Source organism: Hylobates moloch, unplaced genomic scaffold, assembly GCF_009828535.3.
Source record: "Hylobates moloch isolate HMO894 unplaced genomic scaffold, HMol_V3 SCAFFOLD_4, whole genome shotgun sequence".
NCBI lineage: Eukaryota > Metazoa > Chordata > Mammalia > Primates > Hylobatidae > Hylobates > Hylobates moloch.
In genome coordinates this window covers 146,248,161-146,269,046 of record NW_026652279.1, presented here as the reverse complement: position 1 = coordinate 146,269,046, position 20,886 = coordinate 146,248,161, and the positions used below count along the sequence as shown (strand labels likewise).

The window sequence follows — 20,886 nt, the reverse complement described above, 5'->3', positions numbered from 1 at the left end:
TAGCACTTGTGATATGGTTTGGATATTTGTCCCCTACAAATATGTTGAAATGTAATCCCAATCTTGGAGGTGGAGCCTGGTGGAAGGTGTTTGGATCATGGGGACAGGTCCATCATGAATGTCTTGGTCCTGTCCTCATAATAGTAAGTGTGTTCTTACTGTTATTTCACATGAAAGCTGGTTGTTTAAAAGATTGTGGCACTTCCCCGCTCTCTCTCTTGCTTCCTATGATGTGCCTGCTCCCATATGCTCTCTGCCATGATTGTAAGCTTCCTGAGGCTCACAAGAAGCAGACACTGGCACCATGCTATCTGTAAAGCCTACAGAACTGTGAGCCAATTACCCAGGCTCAGGTATTCCTTTACAGCAATGCAAAAGCAGACTAATACAGAACATTGGTGTCAAGGAGTGAGGCATTGCTATAAAGATACCTGAAAATGTGGAGCTGGCTTTGGAACTGGGTAATGAGCAGAGGCTAGAAGAGTTTTGAGGACTCAGAAAAAGACAGAAAGATGAGAGAAAGTTTGGATTTCTTAGAGACTGGTTAAATGATTGTGAAGAAAATGCTGATAGTAATATGTACAGTGATGGCTGGGCTAATGAGGTCTCAGATGAAAATGAAGAATTTATTGGGAACTGGAGTAAAAGTCACCTGTAGTATGCCATAGTAAAGATCTTTGCTGCATTGTGTCCACATCCTAGGGATCTGTGTAGAGTTGAACTTAAGAGTAATGACATAGGGTATCTGGAAGAATAAATTTCTAAGCAGCAAAGTCTTCAAGGGGCGACCTGGGCAGCTTCTAATAATCTACAATTAGATACCCAGGAGCAAAGGAATGACTTAAAGTTGGAATTTATAATTAAAAGGAAAGCAGAGTGTAAAAATTTAGAAAATTTGCAGCCTGGCCCTGTGGCAGAGAAGAAATCTAAGGAGGCTATGGAGCAACCACTTGCTAGAGAGATTAGCATGACTAAAAGAGAGCCAAATACTACTATCCAAGACAATGGGAAAAAGGACTCAAAGGCATTTCAGGAGGCTTCAAGCATCCCTTCCCATCTGTGTCCCAGAGGCCTAAAGAATAATTTGGGAGGCCAGACTGAGGGCCCTGCTGCCCTGTGCAGCCTTGGGCCATTGATCCCTGCATTGAGGCTACCCTGGCTCCAGCCTCAGTTCAAAGTGTCCCAGAAACATCTCTGGCCACTGCTCTAAAAGGCACAAACTGTAAACATTGGCTGCTTCCGTGTTTTGTTAAGCCTGAAGGCACACAGAATGCGAGATTGGCAGCTCCACCTAGATTTCAGAGGATGTATAAGAAAGCCTGGGTGTCCAAGCAGAATCCTGCCACAGGGCTGGAGCCCTCACAGAGAATCTCTACTATGGCAGTGCAGAGGGGAAATGTGAAGTTGGAGTCCCCACAGGGCACTTTCTAGTGGAGCTATGGGAAGGGGATGCCACCTTCCAGACCCAAGAATGGTAGAGTCACTGGCAGCTTGCAACCTAAGCATGGAAAATATGCAGGCACTCAAGTCCAACCCATGACAGCAGCCATGGGGATTGTACCCTGTACAGCCAAAGAAGTGGACCTGGTCAAGCCTTGGGAGCCCACCCTTTTCACCAGTGTGTCCTGGATGTGGGACATGGAGTCAAAGGAGATTATTTTGGAGCTTTAGAGTTTAATGGCTGCTGTGCTGAGTTTCAGACTTGCATGGGGCCTGTTTGACCCTTTCTTTTGGGTGACTCCTCCTTTTTGGAATGGAAACATTTGCCCAATGCCTGGTGGGCAAACATTTCCACCATCTTATCTTGGAAGTAAATAACTTATTTTTACTTTACACACTTATAGCAGAAGGCGATGATTCTCAGATGAGACTTAGGATGTTGGACTTAATGCTGAAACAAGTTAAGAATGTACTGAACTATTGGGAGGAGATATTGTATTTTGCAATGTGAAAAGGACATAAGATTTAGGGGGTCTGGGTTGAATAACATGGTTTGGATGTTTGTCCCACCAAATCTCATGTGGAAACATAATCATCAATGTTGAAAGTGGGGCCTGGTGACAGGTGTTTCAGTCATGGAAGTGGGTCCTTCATGAGTGACTTTGTGTAGTCCTCATGATAATTACTGCATTCTCACTGTTAGTTCACATGAGAGCTGGTTATTTAAAAGAGTATGGAACCTTGCCTCTCTCTCTTGCTTCTGCTTTCACTGTGTGATGTGTCTGCTCCTTCTGATGCTTCTGCCATGATTGTAAGCTTCTTGAGGCCTTGCTAGAAGCAGATGCTGGCATCATACTTTCTGTAAAGCTTGCAGATCCATGAGCTAATTGAAGATTTTTTTCTTTATAAATTACCCAGTCTCAGTTATTCCTTTATAGCAATGCAAAAAAGCCTAATACAACTTAGTAGCCCATGTACAGCACTTAATAACCAATAATTATTAAGTATGAAAATATAAAGAAAAAACTAATTTATTTTGTCCAGCTTTATTCGTTATAACTTTTATAAGTAATCTCTCAGTTTATGGTGAAGACATCTCAAATAGATACATTTTAATAATAATATTTTTAGAGCTATTGGATTAAAACTAATCTATTTTTTATCTTTTCTTACATTACACCTAGCCGAGTATATATTCAATACCTATTTTATTAATTCTTATCTACATCAAAGTCCATAAAACTTTTGTCTGTATCAATCTAAATCTTTGGACATATTGTTTAATTTTTTGTTTTAATTCATTTTAAAATTAATAAATTTAAAGAATAACATAAATGTTGATGAATTTGTTTTTCAATCTCTAATTCTTCATATATAAACTGATTTATATAATGTTTCATATGTAAACTGATTATACCTCAGAAATTAAGCATTTTTATGATCTAAAAAAACTACATGATCTTTTTCTATAATAATACTGGTAGGTACTATTGGTGCTCTGCCTTCTAACCTGACTTCTAGTAGAAGTAAATATTCTTCTACTTTAATACAATTATGGTGAGGGATATGTTTTATATATCAATAAGAAGAGACCCATCACCCTGCTGAAAGTCCATGGTACTTCATTTTTAAAACACTAACCATGTTTTTCTTATTTTATTATAGAAATCTACAGACATCAACACATCACTAAACTAGGCTAGATTTTTGGGAAGATGCAACGAAGTATATAACTTTTCCTTCCCCACACCAAATACATTTGTAACCACTCAAGTCTTTGTTAAAATGGTGAATATGTGAGTGAGATGAACATGAAGTACCTAGCCCATGCAGGTAGCAGGAGAGGTGGGAGAGGGACTGGCAGTGATAACATAGGAGCATTAAGTGTGAATGTAATATTTGAAGTTGTAGCTCAGATAGCAATTCCCTAAAGAGAAACTTTGCCTACTTTGGAATATTTTCCATAACTAAAATGAAGTGAAAAGGAAGGGAAGCTTGACTACACATGTGTTTGTGAAACTAAAGATTAAAATATTGGTATTTGAATAAAAAAAATATATATTTTTTGAGATGGAGTCTCGCTCTGTTGCCCAGGCTGGAGTGCAGTGGCGCAATCTCGGCTCACTGCAAGCTCCGCCTCCCGGGTTCACTCCATTCTCCTGCCTCAGCCTCTCAGAGTAACTGGGACTACAGACGCCCGCCACCACACCTGGCTAATTTTTTTTTGTATTTTTATTAGAGACGGGTTTCACCGTGGTCTCGATCTCCTGACCTCGTGATCCGCCCGCCTCGGCCTCCCAAAGTGCTGGGATTACAAGTGTGAGCCACCGTGCCCAGCCAAATAAAAAATATTTTAAATGCATATGTTTGCAGTAAGGAAAACATTTAAAATCACTTTTCAAATTTTATTTTCTCTGATTCAGTCAACGAATTCTAAATATTTATATTAATTTAATTAATTATTATCAGGCAGCTCAATTCAAACTGCATTATCTGACTAGAACATTTTTATTGTTGAGAAGAACATAAAAAGAGGCTATTTAGATTAGAATGGTCTTGATGTTAATTACAATGCTTCATTATGCACATTAAACCATTTCTAACTGAATTCATTCAGTTGAATATAAAAAATAATTGAATAATCAGGGAACAATTTAGCTATAGTCTTGCAACTATGAATAAATATCCTGACATGTTATTTAACCAAAATATAAACAAGTTTAAACAAGTTTATTTAACCAAAATATAAACAAGTTTTATTAGAGTATAACAAAATGCTAACTGTTTACAAAACTTCCTAAACAATTTTGGAACACATATCATGTAGAATATTTTTAAATGTGTTAAGGAGCTAGGTTTATCCACAAACAAGAGAGTCTGACGTTAGGTTCAATAGTTATTTTAGCAAGGTTCTCCACTCTTCTTCCAATTCAGATAGTAATCTTCTAGAAAATCAACTGTCTAATCTCTTCATCTGAGAAATCGCCTATGTTTGGGATGTTAAACCTTCTGGATATTTTTATTATTTTGTTCTTAAATATGACCACTGGGTAGACTTATTTGGGTTTTAAGGTAGCCATTATATATTTCCCTAAGTATTTTGGCCTGAGAAACATAGCTTGTTGTTTCTAAAATAGAAACAACAAAGTTTAGTGCACGTACTAACTTTCTAATGATAGCCAATACAGAAATACAGTGAAAATGAAATAAATCCTTTTGGGCATAAGTTTAGAGTTTTCCTTCCTAGCATTTATTTTTTGTATGGTAGGAATTAGTAATGCTTAGTAACTTTTTGACAGTCATCTGAAGACTAGTTTTACATGAGGCTTCAATATGTTAGTGAAACTGGAACAAAATATTCATGGCTATATAAGCATCTGACCTACTTCAACATTGTGTTACAGCTTTAAATAAAGCTTCTCCACTATCCTTCTTCATTGTCTATTCATAGTAAGCCAGGGAAACTAACTGTGTAATCTATTGATCAATTCATTTGCTACAAATATTACCTCTGTGAACACTGTAAATTATATTTAAATATAGTTTAGCCATCTGTAGGCGGCTTGTGTTAGCTCAATTAGACCCCTGCCTTATCTCAAGAACAGAGGGCTTTCTGTATCCCAGGTTCTTGTCTTGGTATACTGGAAGAACTGGATCACACGTGCGCTTGGGGAATGAGTGCAAGGTTTTATTGAGTGGAAGTAGCTCTCAGCAGATGGGGGAGCCAGAGAGGATATAGTTTTCCCCTAGAGTCGAGCTGCTCAGCTGCCCCTACTCTCCTCTGACTGCCTGGGCCAAACTCCGCATCATTGCGTGGGTGGATGGCCTGCCGGTGTGTTGGTGTGCTCTTGCACAGGTGTGCTCCCCTCAACATTCAGCTGCTTGTGTCTTCTTCGTTGATGTGTTCCTCTAGACGTCCAGCAGCTGTGTCTTTGCTTGCTAGGGTCTTGGGGTTTCTATAGGCACAGGATGGGGGCGTGGCGGGCCAGGGTGGTCTTGGAAAACGCAATATTTGGTTATGAAGGCAGGAGTGCTTGTCCTCACCTAGGTCCGTGGACACAGGCCTGGGGGTAGACCCCTAGCCAGGGAGCCGCCTTTCTCTACCCAGCACTTCCCTGTCCCGCTTCTGTATCAATAGGAGTTGTATTGAATCTGTACATTGCTTTAGGTAATATGGTCATTTTAACAATATCAATTCTTCCAGTCCATGTGCAAGAGAAATCTTTCCATTCATTTATGTCTTTTTCAAATTCATTCATTCATGTCTTATAGTTTTTTTTTTTGGTATAGATCTTTTACCTCCTTGGTTAAATTTATTCATAAATATTTTTTTCTGTCTGACGCTATTGTAGATGGAATAATTTTCTTAATTTTCTAATAGTGTCTAGCTACTATAAAGAAATGCAACTGATTTGTATGTTGATTTTATACCTTGGAACTTTGAAAACATAGGAAAAAAAACCTCCCCGACATTGGATTTGGCACTGGTTTTTTTTTTCTTTTTGGATGTGACATCAAAAGCACATGGAACAAAAGGAAAAATGAAGTGAGACCATGTCAAACTAAAAAGCTTTTGCAAGCAAAGGGAAAAAATACACAAAATAAAAAGGCAGCCTATGGAATGGGTAAAAAGCTTGCAAACTGTATATCTGATAAGGTGTTAATATTAAAAATATGTAAGGAACTCCCACAACTCAATAGCAAACACACAGACACACACACACACACACTCCAATTAAAAAATGAGCAAAGGCTTGAATAGAGAATAGGGAACCCTGTACACCCTTGGTGAGGATGTATATTGACATAACCATTATGAAAACAATATGGAAGATTTTTCTTACATTAAAAATAGAAGCATCGTATGTTCTAGCAGTCTCACTTTTGGATACACAGTCAATGGAAATGAAATAAATATATCAGAGAAATATCTGCCCCCCCTGCACCCCTCATTTTCATTGAAGTAATAGTGATGTTGCCAAGATATGGAAACATATTGATGTTGCCAAGATATGTCCCCCACTGGGAAATGGGGGAAACAGGAAGATATTAGTCAAATGGTACAACCTTTCAGTTATAAGATGAACAAGTTCTGAGTATCTAAGGTACAGCATGGATGGTCATGGATGTGTCAATTAATTTGGTTGTGGTAATCATTGCATAGTGTATATGTGTCAAGTCATCACATTGTACACTTTGAATATGTATAATCTATATTTTTCAATTAAATGTTTCAAAAATAAATAAAATATTTTTTAAAAAGAAAATTCAATGTAGAAACTTCATCTAATATATAAAGAATGACAATATGTACATGAAAATTGCAGCCCATGTCTACCATTCATAATCAAATTATTCATTACCATGACACTACTTCAGGTAATTATAACACTCAGATACCTATGCAGTATTTCCCAGGGTGAGATCTGCTGCAATAGGAAGCCAAAAAACGAGGGGAAAATAATTACCTGAAATGCTGAATACATACTAAAAATGGTTAAAACATCATGTATAGTTAGAAAGAATATTTAAAGAAATAAAAAATTGAATTTTATGTCATTTATAGAAACAGAAACAAAAATATTAATGAATTTTATTAGGCTGTAGGAAAAATATAATGTAATCAGAGGGATAATAAACTAAGATCCTTCCACGAAGGACCTAACATTATGATGAAAGAGGGAAGTAAACGAATAATTGTATTTCGGCATGGTAATGATTCATGTTATAATCTATACAGACTATGAGTGGTGTGGGGATGCAGAGAAAAAAACAATTATTTCCCCCTGCACTGGTCCAAGAAGTCTCAATATAATATGACATTGACTTCTATATAGAAGAGGATCACAGATGCAAGATATTAAAAGTTGAAAGAGCGTCAGATTCAAAAGCATTTTTTACTTGTGTTCAGTCCACAGTGAATGCTAATAAAGAAAGGAATATTTGAATTATTGTGCATCATTGTTATTATATATATGGTACACGGGTGTTTGTGTGTGCACTTTTTTCAGCATGATTAGATGCCTTTCTATTCTAACATATTAAGACTCTGATAAATGTCTAACAATAAACAGCAATTACTGCCCCAACAATTGACTATATCTACATCATGGCTGTTTCTGGGCTGTAAAGTAAATATATGTATTTGCTTTATTTATATTCAACGCAAACTTTGTCATTTATTCTAGACTGCCCCATCTAAATTAATTGAGCAGAAAAATATATGTGTATACATGCAGGTTTTTATATGTGAATGTGTGTGTGTGTGGGTGTGTGTGAGAGAGAAAGAGCAAAAAGAGAAATGCACAGTTACACAGAACAGAGACCCAGAGAAGCATGCTTTTACCTTTGCATTTTCAGTAACAGTTGTACACCTTGAACTGCCTGTTTTAGTAAAGTAGATAAAGAACAAGCAATTTTAATGGATTACATTAAAATTCCGTATCAATCTGAGTAATATTTCTATTACTTTAAGTGAATAGAAGTTTTGATAAAGGCAAATTAAATAAAACTACTTGGCCTTGCTAAATTATATGGAAGAAAATAAGTTGGTGTATGAAATTTACCATAAATTTTCTACAGATTTTGGAACATTAAGCTGGGTAAGCATTGTGAAATTGGCACTTGGTTTAATCTTATTTTTTGAACAAGCTAGTTTTGCACTGAAATAGAAAAGCCACCTGTGGTTTTATCTTAACAAAAGGATATTTGGCTTGTTAATGATTTAATCCTATTTCATTTGCTATTTGAATACAGTCATGTATTGCTTAAGGATGGGGACGCATTCTGAGAAATGCATCATTAGGCAATTTTTTCATTGTGTGATCATCATAGAGTGTACTTACATAAGCCAAGGTGGTAGAACCTACTACACACCTAGACTTTATGGAAGAGCCTATTGCTGCTAGACTATTAAGCTATACAGCATGTTCTTCTATTGAATACTATAGGCAAGTCTAACACAATTGTAAGTAGTTGTGCATCTAAACATGTACAAACGTAGAAAAGGTACAGTCAAAATATAGTCTTATAATCTTATGGAACGATCAAATATGCAGACTGTCATTGACCAGAACGTTGTTATGCAGCTCATGGCTGCAGTTTATACAGAATATTTAAAATTTTGTTTATATATAACTTTTTATAACTGGATAAATGTGGCAGAAGTTATTGGCTTAAAATTAAAGACAGTGCTAACCAATTTTGGGGAATTTTGATAGATATTTGCAATAGGTAAAATATACATAGACTATACATATGCATATATTAATACATCTGTACATATTTTCTTCTCTTCCATGTCCATGAAGAACAGAATAGAGAATAACAGAAAGGGACAAGCAATAGTACAAAAAAAGTTATATTGTGAAGGTATGTCAATAGAGTTGGCCACGCACAGTGGCTCACGCCTGTAATCCCAACACTTTGGGAGGCCGAGGCAGGCAATCATTTGAGGTCAGGAGTTTGAGATTAGCCTGGCCAACATGGTGAAATCCCGTCTCTACTAAAAATACAAAAAAAATTACCCAGGCATGGTGGTAGGTATCTGTAATCCCAGCTACTCGGTGGCTAAGACTGGAGAATCGCTTGAACCTGGGACATGGAGTTTGCAGTGAGCTGAGATCGCGCCGTTGCACTCCAGCCTGGGCAACAAGAGCGAAACTCTGTCTAAAAAATGAAAAAAATAAAAAAATTTTTAAAAAAAAGAGCTCAAAGAGCTATCAAATTTTGAACAGAGAGCTTGAGTGTGCTCTAAATAATATGTACCGATAGAGAATTTCGAGAAAAAAGATAATCAGTCCCATGGTTGGAATTCAGGACTCAAAAAGCAGAATGTATTTTAAAGATTTATAATATTTGACAGGTTTTTCAGTGGATATGTTAAATCTACAGATAATTATTGATTTATTTAACTTATGCATTTACTGGCAATTAATCTTCTTATCTGTATTATTATGTTACTTATACTGACAAGAGTCATCTAGCTTATTTTACGAAACATATTATTAGAGTTACTGGAATAAAAAGAAAATCCACAGAAAGGTACTATTTCGAAACATTGATTACCTGGGTTGCAAAAAGAAATACATGTTTGTGGATGGCTAGTTGGAAAGAAACCTGTATTTGTGGCTTTAACATAACTATTCTTTAAAGTACTAAAATAAACTTGCTTCTTTATACTGTTTTGGTGCACTGTCTGAGATGAAACTTCTTTATAATCTACATTTCTCTTCCTGTTAACAATAGTAGGAGTTTATTTTTGAAGTCATATATATGTCTGTGTATTCCTTTTATTACGATAACTTTGGAATAATGTGATAATATCAGAACAGAATTTGATTCTGTGCTTTTTATATCTTAGTTTTTTCTGTATTATCTAGATTTTCTATTGAAACACACACACACGGAACAAGTATATATGACTTCTGTTTTTACCTCCAACATGGAAAGAGCTTGGAAGCTGCCATTTCCATTCTTACAATAAGAAAAAGCTAAACAAACTGAAAATAGATTACTTTTGGGGGGATGCATCAGGGAACTAAGTGAATAAACAAAACAAAACAGATACATTACAATGTAATGCTGCTCAACTATAAAAAGAAATGAGCTATCTAACAACACAACGGTATGGGTGAATCTTAAATAAATATTAGTGAGTGAAAGAATCCAGACTGAAAAAAATTACATAATTAATCATTCGTAGTATACGATTTTTAAAAAGAACATTAAAATATCAGAGATTATTAGGGGATAGTAAAGTTGAACACAGGAAGTATAGGGTATTTTTTAAGGGTAATACAGCTATTCTGTATGACACTATAATAGTGGATACATGATATGATACATTAGACAAAACAAATAAAATATTACAGCTCAAAGAACATCTTAATTCATACAAATTTTAAAAGAAGTTTAGGTAGAAGGGATTCCAGGATGGCATTTAGAGTTAAAAAAAAAAAGACAAACTGTAAGTATATGAAATGGCCTCACTAAAAGAAATGGGGAAAAAGGCACTCACCTAAGTGACTTTGAAACGAGTGGCATATATAATATTAAATACAAAAGGAATTGTACATAAGCATTCTATTTGGTAAAGTTATCTCCCCCAAGGAAAAGGGTTAACAATTCTGATACTGCTATGCATCTATACTGAAACTGAACGTTTAAGTTAATGGATGGTGGATGGTGAGAACCAGGTTTTTTACTGTTGAAGTGAAAGATGATAGACAAAATTGAGAATGCTAGAATGATTTGGAAATTGATTAGAAATGGAGATTTTAATATGAACTATGTTAAACTTAAATATACATAATTACATGTAGAAATAGATTTGCATGTTCCTATAAATATGGGTATAAACATGGGTTAATACATAAATACCTAAATATGTATGTGTGTGTGCATGTTCATATATATATTTATACACACCAACTTATGTACATATATTCTACACACACATTTTCATACGTGTGTGTGGATATGTTTATGTCTGTGTGTGTGTGTGTGTGTGTGTGTGTGTGTGTGTGTGAAAATCTATTCCTTGCTCTGTTAGGTGAGAGGGGCTAGCAACAATGGGAACGCGGTAGCAACAAACCTGATGCCAGGATCTTGATTTATTGTACCATTATCCAATGAGGAGACATAGGACTCTATAGAGAAATGGCAGACTCAGAGTAGTGCAAGTAATATACAAAATGATCCTGGAGCATCTTCTCATGTCATGAAGCAGAAACTTCTTAGAAAACAAAACAAAACAAACATATACATACAATGATACGGATACGTCAAAAGGGCACAGGAGCCAAAAGAAAGCTGTCAATGGTGGAAGCCGGATGAATTTTGAGCAGCAAAACAAAGTAATACTGGATTAAGTAAAAAGTATAAAATAAATGTCCATGAATCCACACTGATGTAAATTATTGAATAAATATATGAAGAAGAGACACGTCTTCAGTGCAGAAATACTCCAAATACTTTAGGTAGATACTCTGCCATCAAAGAGATACTCTGCCAGCAAAGATAACTCCCGATTCCTTAACTATGGTCATGTATAGTGACTTGCATTCAAGAATATATGGAAATGGGAAGAATCACAAGTGTAATTAGCAGCGGGACATCTAACAAAGAAACACTACAGCACCCAGATTGAAGATGACGAAGGTTAACATAGTGATAAGTTTTGGTGATAATAGGTATTAATATTTTTGATACAATGTGATAAAAGAACACGTCACTTTTGTGGTCTGCCTTCTCAAAACACGTAAGCTCAATTTAATCATGAGGAAAACATTGGATAAATTCCATTTGAGGGGAATTCTACAAATTATCTCTCCAGAATTTCATAAAACTGTCAAGATCACCAAAAATAAGCAATTCTGAGAAACTGTTATACCCAGTATAAACTTGAGGAATCAAGGCAACTAAATGTCATATAGTGTCCTGAATGGGATACTGGGTCAGTAAAATGACATTAGGTAAATCTTAAGGATATCTGATACAGTAGAGGCACTAATTACTGCTAATATTTCAATACTGGTTCATTAATTGTAACAAGCATACCATGCTAATATGAGATATTAATAATGGATGTAAAATATCAATAATGATAAGTCATTAAAAATAACCGGGTATGTATTGTATAGATACTTTCTGTACTATTTTTGCAATTTTCCATCAAACATAAGACTTTTAAATTAAAAGTTTATTTAAAGCCACAGATATTTTATTATGCTAATCTTCACAAGTCATCTTTGTATTTGACCACCTAATATCTGCCTAGAATTTTCACATATTTATAAATTTGAATAATCTCAAAATATTGCAAATAAAGTAATTTTAGCAGACTGTGTACAAATGCAGAATATGGTTGTTTGTGGCAAACCTGGTCTGTGGTCCCGTTCATGTTTCATGGTCCTACATCACCACCACATGCAACTTACCCCTAGAGGTTGAGAGTATATCATATATAGTAAAGTAAAAACTGTTTAGAAACAGTTTCCAGAGTCCTAGATGTTGTTAGTGGTGCTGGTGGTGTTGTATGTATGGAAACAGAGTATGTATGAAGTGGTGTGATTTTGTGAGTGTTTCTTTGGCAAGGAAAATAAAGAAAAACTAATAAAGCAGAAATGTTGAGGCTGGGAATCATGGCTTCTACCTGTAATCCCAGCAATTTAGAGGCCAAGGTGGGAGGATTGCTTGAGTCAGGCAGTTTGAGACATCAGCCTGAGAAACATAGTTAGAACCCATCTCCACAAAACAAAAACAAACAAACAAAACAAACAACAACAACAACAACAAAAAACATTAAAAATTAGCCAGGCGTGGTGGTGCATTCCTGTGGTCCTAGCTACTTCAGAGGCTGAGGGAGGAGGATAGCTTGCTTCAGCCTAGGCAACAGAGCAAAAAAAAGGAAGGAAGGAAGGAAGAAGGAAGGAAGGAGAAAGGAAGGGAGGGAGGGAGGAAGGAAGGAAGGAAGTAGGAAGGAAGGAAGGAGAAAGGGAGGGAGGGAGGAAGGAAGGAAGGAAGTAGGAAGGAAGAAAGGAAGGAAGGAAAGGAAGGAAGGAAGGAAAGGAAGGAGGGAAGAAAGAAAGGGCTCATCACCAGTACTGTAACTTGATAGATGAATGCACTTCAGCTTCTTACTAGAGATTAGTTGGAGGTTTTGTTTGAAAAAGAAATTTCCCTACTAAAAATAAGGTTTAAAGTCAATTTGGTCAATTAAAATCTTATGAAAATTTATTATTTTAATGAAAAATATTTTATTGAAAGTATTTAATATTGAACACAAGCACTTTGAGGAAAGAGAGCAGAGTCATATATTAACGGGGCGTAAGAGTTCAAGGCAAAAAAAAACAAAAAAGAAGCGAGAAGCATGCAGACAGGAGATTACTTACACATGCATTCTAAATTATCTTTGGATTTCCAGTGACCTACCTAATGTGGACACATAATAACTTTATATTTTATGTATAAGCATAAGTCTAAGACAGTACTATGACAATGGAAAAGAAATATGAGATGGAAGTAGAACAAATTTTTTCTAAATCTGTTGTTTTGTTATCTAAAGATTATTTAAATATTCAATCTGTAATTTTTTTGTGTCAAGTTTCCAAACACTTTTTTAAGTATTTTATTTTATTATTATTATTTTTTGATACAGAGTCTCACTCTGTCACCCAGACTGGAGTGCATTGGCACAATCTCGGCTCCCTGCAACCTCCGCTCCCTGGTTCAATCAATTCTGCTGCCTCAGCCTCTGGAGTTGCTGGTATTAACAGGCTTCCCACACCATGCCCAGCTAATTTCTGCATTTTTAGTAGAGACGAGGTTTTGCCATGTTGGCCAGGCTGGCGTCAAATTCCTGGGCTCAAGTGATCCACCTGCCTCAGATTCTCAAAGTGCTGGCATTACAGGAGTGAGCCACCAAGCTGGCCAAGTTTCTGTACAATTTGCAAATGTTATATTCAATTTTTGTGCATACACTTTCATTGACCAAAACAAAGATCATGGACCAGTGATGGTCAGTGGAACACATCTGGAACATGACTGGTGTAATACAATACCTAAAAAATAATATGTGCTTGGTAAAATATTTCTATTATTAACACCTAACAATAGGTCTGAGTCAACCATTAAATAATCGTCTTTGTGAAACCATTATTGAAATGGCATATAAAATTCATGTAAATAATATTAAAATTATTCTAAAATAATAGAAGCAATAAAAAAGTATACTTGTAGAAAAATAAGCATTAAACTTGCCTCATATTTCCCTTCGAAAATAATAAATGCCACAAAATAAAGAATAAGGTGGATGACAATGTTAGTAGAAAAATTCTATAGTCTAATATAATTGTAAGAAGCAATTTTTTAATAATTGTAAGAAGCATTTTTTAAATTTAAACATCTTCCATATGCAATCGTTGGAACATAGCTTATAATTAAATTCTGCTAACCCAAGTTAAAACAAAACTGAAGCATCAAAAATAATGAAAACCCCTAGCTATGCTTTCCAATTTGCAGCAAAATAGGAAAGCAATGGCACATTTCCAAATAGAAATGATGGGAGGTAAGAGTGGATAAGACAGGAAAAAAAAATCTAAAAACTCAAATATAAGCACAAACAAAATGACAACCATAAGATGAATTAAAGCATTAAAAAATAAATGTATATATTATACATCTTCGTAAGATGCAGAAATAACTAAAGGGTTACAGAAACAAAGAAAAACAAACAGATCAGTAATCTTGTATTAATTGAAATATCAAAAACTAAATTCAAAAATAATTTGAGTTTTTATATCATTCAAGATTCTAGGAAAAGAAAGAAACATATATTCAGTTCATTTATTAAAATATTCAATGTGTGACTCTAAAGATTGAAGAAATTAATAGAAAAACAATAATAAAACTATCACTTGAATAACAATGCTAAAATTAAAAATCCTAAAAAGACTCTAATGGAATACATATTAAAATAGCCTACTAGATACTTAATATATATTTGGGCAAGAAAAAAAGGAAATATGGCCAAAAAGTTTTTAAAATATGTTATAAATCATAAGTGGTCATATAAATGTGACTTAAAATAATAATGTGAATTCTTTCTCTTACATGAAAATATCTAAGATTTTTAAAAGCATGTTTAATGCCTTAAATTTTAAGTTTGTGCTCTAATGAGGAGTATATTTACTGTAGCTAAGATTACTCAGCTCAGTAGACCCAGTATCTAGGGGGGCTGAGGAAGGAGAATTGGTGGAGCCCAGAAGCTTGAGTCCAGCTTGGGCAACATAGTGAGACTCCCATCTCTAAAACACAAACTAATAAACAAAAAATTTGTCACTTCAGTTAAAAAAAAATTTTTAAAAGAAATATACATAGATATATATACACATATGTATTCTGGAATACACATCTTTTAATACATCAGACATTAAATTACAGTTCCATACATATTTATAACTTGGACTCTGGAAATACTTTTGTAGGAATCATTTATAGGAAAATTATATGAAAACAGATATGATTTAATACAAAATTTTAAAATGATTGTCTGGCTGGGTGGGTGGCTCACGCCTGTAACCCCAGCAGCTTGAGAGGCTGAGGTGGGCGGATCGCTTGAGCTCAGGAGTTCATGACCAGCCTGGGCAACATGGTAAAACCCCATCTCTGCAAAAAAAATAAAAAAAAAATCAGCTGGGCATGGCAGCACAGGCCTGTAATCCCTGTTACTTGGGAGGCTGAGGTGGGAGGATTGCTTGAGCCTGGGAGGTTGAGGCTGCAGTAAGCCAAGATCACACCACTGCACAGCCTGGGCAACAGAGCAAGACCCTGACTGGAAAAAAATAAATAAAATAAAATATAAAACAAAATAAACAGATTGTTTGTAGCATTCCTTATTTACATTTTAATTTTGTTGTTATGATGTTTTTTGGTCTGACACATTGCGTACATATTGTCAAAATATTAAAAATAGACATTAAAAATGGACAAAAAATATAACATCATTCACAATCTGACCATCCAGGTATATACAAACACTGTTCACATTCTCCCGATAATTATTTGTTTATGCAATTGTGACAATTATATACATACAAATACATATGCAAACACATTTTAAAATGTTGTTTCTTAACAGCACATGAATTTAACATGTAATAATTCATAAAATTAAAATTTTAAATATGTAAACAGTAATAAATTAAACATTAAATTACAAAATTCATTAAGCCACGTTATTAAATTACAGATAAATTTTCTATGTAACTGAAATTTGCATGCAGTTTCACATTGTTGAAATTATAGCTATTTTATTATGATAATAAATGCTGGGAGAAACATTTTATGATGTAGGTGAAATATCAGAAACGTAGTTGAAAATATAGTAGAAATTATTCATTTTATAAATTAATCCATGAAAGCAGAACTATGAAAATTTATTAGTAAATCAGAAATAAAAAGAAACATGTATAAAAGTTAAAACTTTTAAATAAATCTCAAAATCATTTTTTAAAAAATGTTTCTGTTTTTTGACAACTGTATTATTTATCTATTTCTGTATAACAAATAACCCCCAGAACTTAGACGCTAAAATAACAAACATGATGTCATAGTTTCTTTGGGTGAGGAATCTGAGTGTGACTTTCCTTGGTCCTCTTGTTCGGGGTCTCACAGGCTGCAGTCGAGGTATCAGCCAGGACTGCAGTCAGCTCAAGCTTAACCAGGGAGGATTAGCTTCCAAGCTCACTCATGCATTTGTTGGCAAGATTCCATTTTGGGTTGTTGGAACAAAGGCCTGAAATCCTTGCTGGCTGTCCTAGTTCTTTGCAGCATGTACCTCTCCATAGGGCAGGAAACACATGGCAGCTTGGTTCAGCACAGCAAGCAAGAGAGAACCAGAATGTGTAAGAAAATGCTAGCAAGATGAGAGCCATGGTGTTTTTGTAACCTAATAAGTCACGTACAATCACTTTTGCACTATTCTATTCCACAGAAGTGGGTCACTACATGTAGCCCACACTGAAGGGGTGGGGATTATCCATCTTGCCTGAATACCAGGAGAGGGATCACTGAGGACCGTCTCAGAACCTGCGCGCCACTGTGACATATTTAGTGAGAATATAGTATGTGATAATACCACTCAAAATTCTGAACAGTTTTTGGTTGGACATTCTCATGAATGACAGAGATGGCAAATTGGTACAACTTTCAGGATACCAATCTGAAAATAGATATTAAATACCACATTTTATTTTAATCTGACTGAAACTGTCTATTGTTAGGTCTTTAAAGACATGAGAATGCATGTGCATATATATATAATTATAGTAATGGCCATCACAATGTGGTTAAGATTAACAAGAAGGATCATTTTGAATTTTTGCAATAATGGATCAGTTAAATGGCTGCATACTTAGCATTGCTATTTTAAGTGATGTTTAGAATAGTTTCTATTAATATAATATAGATAAAAACAAATTACAGAGTAATGAAATAATGTATGATCCTCTTTTCATTACTCACTATTTGTGTATCCTATCCATGAATCTGTCTATGCATGTATATATATAAAATGTTTATCTACAGGTTCTGGGATGGCAGGTGCTTTTTTTTTTTTAACTTTAGCTTTTACTTAATTAAAATTAATATATGGCCAGACACGGTGGCTCACTCCTGTAATCCCAGCACTTTGGGAGGCTGAGGTGGAGGGATCACGAGGTCGAGATCAAGACCATTCTGGCTAACATGGTGAAATCCCATCTCTACTAAAAATATAAAAAATTAGCCGGGTGTGGTGGCAGGCGCCTGTAGTCCTAGCTACTAGGGAGGCTGAGGCAGGAGAATGGCATGAACCCAGGAGGTGGAGCTTGCAGTGAGCCGAGATCACGCCACTGCACTCCAGCCCAGGCGACAGAGCAGGACTCTGTCTCAAAAATAAATAAATAAATAAAATTAATATAATAAAAATTAAATTTACTTTAATGAGAAACAGGTAACATTTTATTTTAAAGAAGTTATAGAATTGAAACATGTAAAAAGTAGAAGCAAATACATTTGCTTTTCAAAACACCTGCAAAAGTAAGAGTAATAAAAAAAGAAAGGAAGGAAATAATGAAGGCAAGAAAAAAGGAAGCAAGGAAGGACAAAGAACAAAGAAAGGAAGAAAGAATGACAGGATAGGAGAAGGGAGTGTGGAGAAAGGAGAGAAAGAGAGAAAGATTATATTACCATATTTAACTCTCCATTCTACTTTACCCTGGTGAATTTAATTTTGTATGTAAGGCAGTTGCTTGGATTTGTTCACAAGTTAGGGTGTGCTCATTTTCTTTCTCTGCATAAACACTCACATATGTTGAATGATAGATTGAATATTTTATTACTTTCTTTTTAGACAAAAAATTTGGAAGTCATGAAACAGAAATCGATATTAAAATTTAACAGAATAAAAAGATCTTTATTTTTGCAAGTATTTATGTGCGTGTTGGAGGAGTGTATTCTCTAATAAATGATGTATCATTTTCATGCTCTGATGTGATGCAAATAATTAAAAATTTGGGTAACTACTGACTTATTGGACAATGTAACAATTTTGTACACTCGATGATAGTCTTTTGTTTCTTATGAAGATATTTTATTGCTTAATTAAGTGCAACTTTTTAAAGACAGAAAATCATGCATATATCATTTAATCAGTTTCACTGTATAAGCAAAGTGAAGTCGAGAAATATTGGATTGGAGACTGGAGATCTCTGTTCCTGTTCCCAGATATAAGGCTGACTGAGGACACAGCCTTGACATTTAACTATCAGTTGGAAATGGAGTGAATCACAACTACCTCTCAGAGTTACTGTTGTTAAAATTTAATGAAACAGTATATAGCAAAAAAATAAATTGTAAGCAAATAACTCAGATTGTTCCTAGGTTAATTCCATCATTTATGTACAATCAGTAAGTTCTCTATTAGAATTAAAAAATGCTCTAAACTTATCAGCATAGTTACTTCAAAAACGTGTCAAACTTAATTAACATTTTACAGATGTTTGAACCAGTTATTGAACATAACTAAAAGAGTAAGAGTACATAATTTTAATTAACTAAATTCACTATTAAATGGGCAGGATTGTGTGAACATCTATGAACAGAAGCTTCTTTATAAAAGAATCTGTTGCAACCACAAATCCAAACAATATTTGTGTGAGCATATTGTAAAATCAATGAAAATAAGTATCATTTAAAAATGTTGCTATGACATTAGTCTCTAAAATCATAATATGGCTCAATAGAATTCATTGAATTTTTTAGCAGATAATTGTTATGCAAAAAAAAAATTGAACTACAGCCAGGGGCAGTGGCTCACACCTGTAATCCCAGCACTTTGGGAGGCCAAGGCTGGGAGATCACAAGGTCAAGAGATTGAGACCATCCTTGCCACCATGGTGAAACCCTGTCTCTACTAAAAATACAAAAATTAGCCAGGTGTGGTGGTGGACGCCTGTAGTCCCAGCTGCTCGGGAGACTGAGGCAGGAGAATCACTTGAACTTGGGATGCAGAGGTTGCAGTGAGCCAAGATCGCGCCACTGCACTCCAGGCTGGCAACAGAGTGAGACTCCATCTCACAAAATATATATATTTTACATTCAGAAAAACCTATATGTTTGGACCAAAGATAAATTACAGATAATCTCTTTGAAATTATGCTATAAGGTAAAATTCCATAAAAATTGTTCTCTCAATAGAAATACTATGAAGATATTTTGATGTAGTATTTTGAAACATTTTATTTATGAAATATATTTCTGTTCAAAAATATATTGAATAAAGTATTTCAATTCAGTTTATTTTTTATTTTATCAAATTTTAATACTTTATTTTATCAAATTTTAATATCAAATTTTAAAAAGAAGCAACATTTTCTTAAGTACAGAATCATGTGGTAATTCGTAATTTATTTTACTTAATATTAAATATTAAATCTTGACATCATGATTGATATAATTTCTATGCCAAATTCAAAATCTTAAGTATGAGAGTATGTTTATTATGACACCAAAAACAGGTATATTTGAGTTTCACATTTGATCTTTGAGCGGTGAGAGGCATTTACATGAGCAAGTCGTTTATTCTTGCTAATACAATATTCTCTTTTAGAATACAGTTTGCCTTTTGGGTTTGTGGATTCCCCGTGTATGGGTTTAATCAACCACTAATCAACAGTAGAGACTCCAAAAAGCAGTAAAGAAGAAGGGGGACAAGGACTAAAAACTACCTACTGGGTATTATGTTTACTATTTGGCTGATGTGTTCAATAGAAGTCCAAACCCAAGGATTACACAAAATATTCATGTAACAAATCCATACATATATTCCCTGAATCTAAAAATACATGTATATGTTCAAAAAATTGTGTCTGTACTGAATATACACAATCTGTATATATCTGAAATATATATATATATACAATCTGTATATATCTGAAATATATAATCTGAAAATACAGATTTTTTTCTTGTCATTATTTCCTAAACAATACAGTATAACAACTATTAATATTTACTTTGTATTAGATATTATAAGTAATCTAAAAATTATTTAAAGTATACAGAAAGATATGCATAGGTTATATGCAAATATGATGCTATTTTATAGCAGGAACTAGAGTATCTGCAGATTTGGGTATGTGCAGAATATCCTGGAAACAATTCCCCACAGGTACCAAAGGAGGATTGTAGTTCTAAGAATTTAATCAGAGCTGGATTATCTGCTCCTTATAAATGTAATTATAATTTTTATTCTTTGAATTAGAACAGCAGTGATCATCCTTTGCTTCATATGGGGAAAAAATAGACTCTAGAATGGTTAGCTGGTTGAATGTATAAAGAAATGAATAGTCTGTATAACTCAGTCGTTTGAATCTTCATTATTATCATGCTCACCATCAGTTT

At 34.5% G+C, this 20,886-nt stretch overlaps 1 protein-coding gene across 1 annotated transcript in view; it reads left to right on the top strand.

The window, feature by feature from the left end:
- The window catches only part of LOC131383372 (uncharacterized), a 147,456-nt gene extending 127,262 nt beyond the window's left edge, over positions 1 to 20,194 (top strand). Inside the window, exon 5 of the mRNA XM_058438169.1 lies at positions 20,093 to 20,194. The gene's annotated coding sequence lies outside the window, so the exon portion shown is untranslated. The remainder of the gene's footprint in view (positions 1 to 20,092) is intronic.
- Positions 20,195 to 20,886: the final 692 nt, after the last annotated feature.